We start from the raw sequence: 5,727 nt of genomic DNA, 5'->3' as shown, positions 1-5,727 counted from the left end.
ATAATGCTATAAAGCTGTTAAAGTACTTAATACTGTGGCCGGTACACCAAAAAAGGTTAGTTATTTCATCAAAAACACCATTTTTTAAAAACCCACCATTAAGAAAATGAATAGACAAGCCACAGACTGGAGAAAATATTTACAACATATTTATTCATCTTAAAAAGGATCCATATCTAGAATATATAAAAAATGAACCACCCAATTTTTTTTTAATGGGCAAAACTTTGGACTGCAGATGCTAGACTATTATGCAATTTCATGCACCACAAATGTTGGATTCCAGATTTGTTTTTGACAGACCTCTTCCCATATCTCATCTTATGTCTCTAATTGGAAGCAAGACCCAGATAGCAACACATCAATCTGGCTGGAGACTATAATGTGTGGGGCTCATCGCAGGTTATGATCACAGGGACCTTTCCACCTACCATTTTTACCTGAGCGCTGCGTCCATTGAAGCCCACACTCTTTCAGCTCATACTTAGGTGGAGAGACATATATCTGAGGTTATGGGATACAATTTGAATGAACTGGTTAAACATGGTCTGTGTGCCTTGGGAGAAATACTTCCTGCAGAGCAGAACTTAACTACAAAGAATGTTTCCATTTAGAATTGTTGGTAAAGACTTGGAGTTTGCGATCTATGATGATGGTGATCGGTCTCCATTCCTGGAAGGTCTTGAAGAAAGACCTCAGAGAAAGGCCCAGCCCACTCAACCTTCTGATGAACCTGCAGGAAAAAGTGATGAACCAATGGAATGTTGGGCTAAACCAGTCTGTACATGTATTATATAATATGTAACAATGCAGGAACATGTACCTGAGGGACAATACTCTACACTTTGAACCAAAAGATGCAGAGTGGTGGGATGTTACATTTTAGAAATCAGACCAGATGTGAGTTTTTTCCAAACAACCTAGCTGAAACCATATAATGGGGTGCTTTTTTTAAGAGGGTCTATATAATCTTTTTCTAGAAAGTATAGATTATCTTTACAACTGTTTTTTTTTTAAGTTAACTCTCTCTTTTTTAAGATTTTTCATTTTTCATTTATTTATCTCCCTTTCCTCACCCCCTCCCCCCCGCCCCGTTTTCTGCTCTCTGTGTGTTCTTCTGTGACAGTTTCTATACTTATCAGGGGCACCGGGAATCTGTGTTTCTTTTTGTTACATCATCTTGTTGTGTCAGCTCTCTGTGTGTGGCACCATTCTTGAGCAGGCTGCACTTTCTTTCGCACTGTGCAGCACTCGTGGGGCTCCCCTACATGGGGGACACCCCTGCGTGGCACAGCACTCCTTGCGTGCATCAGCACTGCGCATGGGCCAGCTCCACATGGGTCAGGGAGGCCCGGGGTTTGAACCGCAGACCTCCCATGTGGTAGGCGGACGCCCTATCCATTGGGCCAAATCCGCTTCCCACAACTGTTTTAATATGAAGAACTTAGTGTCTTTGTGGTTTTAAAGACAACAGAGAAATAAAATTTTCACCTGCAAAAAAAAAAAACTTGGACAGATACCTCATAAAAGAAAATAAACAAATGAGCACATGAAAAGATGCTCAACATCCTTAGTCATACAGGAAATGGATAGTAAAGCAACAATGAGATACCATTTTACACCTCTCTTAGTTTTCTAGGGCTACCTATGACCAATACCAAATAATGGGTTGACTTAAACAAAAGGAATTTGTTAGCTCTTGGTTTGGAGGGAGAGGTCCAAATCAAGATGTCAGCAAGGCCATGTTTTCTCCCAGAGTTGGTAGTGTTCTGGTGATGGCAGGCCTCTGTCACACGGCCATCTGTTTCTCTCCCTCTGCCTTCCTCTGACTTCAGGTTTCTTCCTGTGGTTTTCTCTCACTGCATTTAAATATCCTCTCTTTCTAAGATGTCCAACCATACAGATTAAGACCCACTGTGTTTTAATTTGACCTCTGTGCTGGTTTCAGTCTTTCCTGGACCCCAGAAAATCCTGTTCTAAAAGCAAACCCATCCCTGTGCCTAGAAACCTCTTGTAGGTGGGGCCTTTTAATTAGATCACTGTCCATTAGATGGCTTCAGTTAAGGCCCTTTGATTAGATTGCAGGGTGGGTCTTAATCCTTTTATTGGAGGCTTTATAAAGGGAGGATTAGCCTCAAACACAGTAAAAAGTAGCAGAGACAGAGAAACCCCAAGAGGCTGAGAGAGGTCCCAGAGGCTAGAGGCTGGAATCAGCAATACACAGAGGCATAGAAAGAGGCCCCTGAGAGACTGAAAAAGAGACAAAGCCTGGAAAAGAAGGAAAAGTTGAACCATTGCCTGATTGCTCACAGCTGAGCTCAGGGAGAAACCATCTTTAGATGATGCTGTCATCTTTCTGATCGCCCATAGCTGCATTTCGTGAGACAGCATCTCTTGATGATGCCTTGATTTGGACACTGTGGAAGTGCCTCAGAACTGTAAAGTTTTAACCCTATAAATACCCATCATATAAGCCAACCCATTTCCAGTATATAGCTCCCAGCAGCTTTCACCAGACTAAAACAGCCTCATCTAAAAAAGATCTTCAAAGATGCTATTAATAAGTGAGTACATACCTTAACTAATTATAAATCTTCAAAGATCATATTTACAGATGGGTTCATACCCACAGGAATACAGGGTAAGATTTGAACAAGTATTTTTCTTTTGTGAGGGACATGATTCAGTCCCCAGCAGCATACAACAGAATGACTAAATTAAAAAAGACTGACATCAAATGCTGGAAATGATGTAGAACAACTAGAACTCTTATACATGGCTGGTAGGAGTGTAAAATGGTACAATCATTCTTTTTCAAGGAAAAGAATCTCGAAGTTTCTCATAAATTTTAACATACATCAACCCTATGAGCCAGAAATCCTACTCCTTGGTATTTATCCAAGAAAAGTAAAACATGTATCTCAAAAAAGATTTTTACATGAATATTTGTAGCAGCCTTATTCTTAACCCCAAACGGGAGACACTCCAAATGACTATCAGCAGAAAAAAGAATAAGCAAATTGTAGAACATTCCTATAATGGAATACTACTCAGCAATAAAAAGAAACCAACTATTGGCTCTGCCCTGATCAAGATGGCAAATGTGATACTTCAGGGCTCCATTCCCCCCACAGAGCTCTGAACAATCAGGAAAAATTGGCAGAAACATCTTTCTCCAATCTCCAGAAAACGTTTAAAGTACTGAAGTATTAGATCAAGATTTGAATCAATTGAAAGGTCTTTTGGCATCCTGGATGGCCCCTTACCCACACCTCGCTGACTTGGAGCAGAGTCAGCTTGCACTCCCAGTGTATGCATCCCTGGTCCTAGTTCTGGACGGAGCAGAGTAACCCTTATGCACATACGGGGAGCACGTATGTCTGACTCAATCTGTCTGATAATGGCCTGGGAAATGTGCCATCCCAGAGCTTGCCCTGCATGCAGAAGGTGGTTCACAGAACTCTCCTATAGAATTCTGTAAGGAGAGCAGATGACATGTGCTGCCTGGGGCAAGGGATTGCACGCTGTAGGATATATAGCTCAGTGACCAGAATTGTGAGGAAACTGTTTCCTAGGAAAGAGGTAGCATTCTTATCCATGTAAATTAGAGAATTCCTAGGGCCATACGTGCGTGCTCAAGACAAGACACATGCACAGAAAGGATCACGGAGAGCCCTACACTTCGGCATTGAGGTATTCTCTAAATTCATTGTGTAGATAATCCCTTAATGAGGGCACTCCCATAGGTCAGTCTGCAATGACAGAGGTAGGAGTTTTCTCTTTTTTTCTTTTATAACTTTTTTGTTTGTTTGTTTGCTCCTGGCATTCAAGGAAAGTTCTGTCCTAATGCTAGCTAGGTGCAAGCTTTAGAAACAGAAGCTTAAGGAACAGATGCCTCAGAGTCTAAATTCCAGGTGTAACCCTGTAAAATATCAAAATGTCCAGGTTTCAACAAAAGATTACAGGAAATACAAAACACAGGAAGTGATAGCTTCAGCAAAGGAAATATAACAGCATTAGGAATCAACAGTGAGGAGGACCATACCTGGGACTTATCAGACAAAGAATTATTTTTTAATAGGTCCTAATTATGCTCAAAGGGCTAAAAGAAAACATGGGCAAAGAATGAAAAGAAATCAGGAAAATGATAGGTAAACACAAAGAGAATATCAATATAGAAATAGATACTATGAAAAGGAATCAAACTGCTGAAGACCATAGTAACAGAAATTAACCCTTAGAGGTTTAACTGCAGATTGGAGCAGACAGAAGAAAGAATCAGAGAATTTGAATACAATACACTTGAAATCATCCAGTCTGAGGAGCAGAAAGAAGAAAAAATGAAGAAAAGTTGAAACAGAGTCTGAGAAACCTGTGGGAGACCATAAAGAATATCAATACACACACTGTGGGATCCCAGGAGAAGAAAGAGAGAAAGGGGCAGAAAGAATATTCAAAGAATCAATGGCTGACAATCTCCCAAATTTAATGAAAGATATGAATACACACATCCAAGATGCTCAGTGAATCCAAACAAGGTAAACCCAAATAGAGTTGTACTACAACATACTTTAATCATACTGTCAAATGCCAAAGAGAAAGGGAAAATTTTGAAATTCACAAGAGTGAAGCAACATGACACGTACAAGAGTTCCTCAATAAGATTCAATGCTGGGAAGCAGGCTTGGCCCAGTGGTTAGGGCATCTGCCTACCACATGGGAGGTCCGTGGTTCAAACCCCGGGCCTCCTTGACCCGTGTGGAGCTGGCCCACACGCAGTGCTGATGCGTGCAAGGAGTGCTGTGCCATGCAGGGGTGTCCCCGCGTAGGGGAGCCCCACACGCAAGGAGTACGCCCCATAAGGAGAGCTGCCCAGAGCGAAAGAAAGTTCAGCCTGCCCAGGAATGGCACTGCACACACGGAGAGCTGACACAACAAGATGATGCAACAAAAAGAAGCACAGATTCCCATGCCACTGACAACAACAGAAGCAGACAAAGAAGACAACCCAGCAAATAGACACAGAGAACAGACAACTGAGGTGGGGGGAGGGGGAAGGGGAGAGAAATAAAATATATAAATAAATCATAAAAAAAAAGAAAAGATTCAATGTTGATTTCTCATCAGAAACCATGGAGGCAAGAATCCAGTGGGACAACATATTTAAACTAATGAAAGCAAGAAAACTACCAACCAAAAACTCTATACTGGCAAAACTGTCTTTCAAAAATGAGGCCAAAATTAGGACATTCCCAGATAAACAAAAGCTGAGGGAATGTGTCACCACTAGACCAGACCTACAAGAACTGTCAGTGAAAGTTCTGCAGATTGAAAAGAAAGAACAATATACAATAGATCAAAGCTGCAAGAAGAGATAAAGATCTCTGGTAAGGGTAATGACTGGGGTAAATATAAATGCCAGTATTGTTGTATTTTTTTAGTTTGTAACTCTACCTTTTACTTCCTACAGAATCTAAAAGGCAAATGCATAAAATGTAATGAGAAGTCAATGGTTTTGGACTCATAAATAAGCAATTTGTGACGAGAAGTACATGAAGAGGGATCCAGGGGCATGAGAACATGGTTTGTACATACCATTGATGTTTAACTAATAACAAAGCAAATGAGATTGCTACAGATTTAGGAGTTAAATTTAAACCCCATGGTAACTACAAAGAAAATATTGGAGAATAGGTGAGTTCATAGAGATAGAAAGAGTACAGTCCA

General features: G+C 40.8%; 1 pseudogene; it reads left to right on the top strand.

The window, feature by feature from the left end:
• The first annotated feature begins 228 nt into the window (after window positions 1-228).
• On the top strand, window positions 229-798 carry LOC101428794 (proteasome subunit alpha type-1 pseudogene; annotated as a pseudogene).
• The last annotated feature ends 4,929 nt before the right edge of the window (window positions 799-5,727 follow it).

The sequence above is a fragment of the Dasypus novemcinctus genome, chromosome 7 (genome assembly GCF_030445035.2).
Source record: "Dasypus novemcinctus isolate mDasNov1 chromosome 7, mDasNov1.1.hap2, whole genome shotgun sequence".
Taxonomy (NCBI): domain Eukaryota; kingdom Metazoa; phylum Chordata; class Mammalia; order Cingulata; family Dasypodidae; genus Dasypus; species Dasypus novemcinctus.
This window is presented reverse-complemented; position numbering and strand designations above follow the sequence as displayed.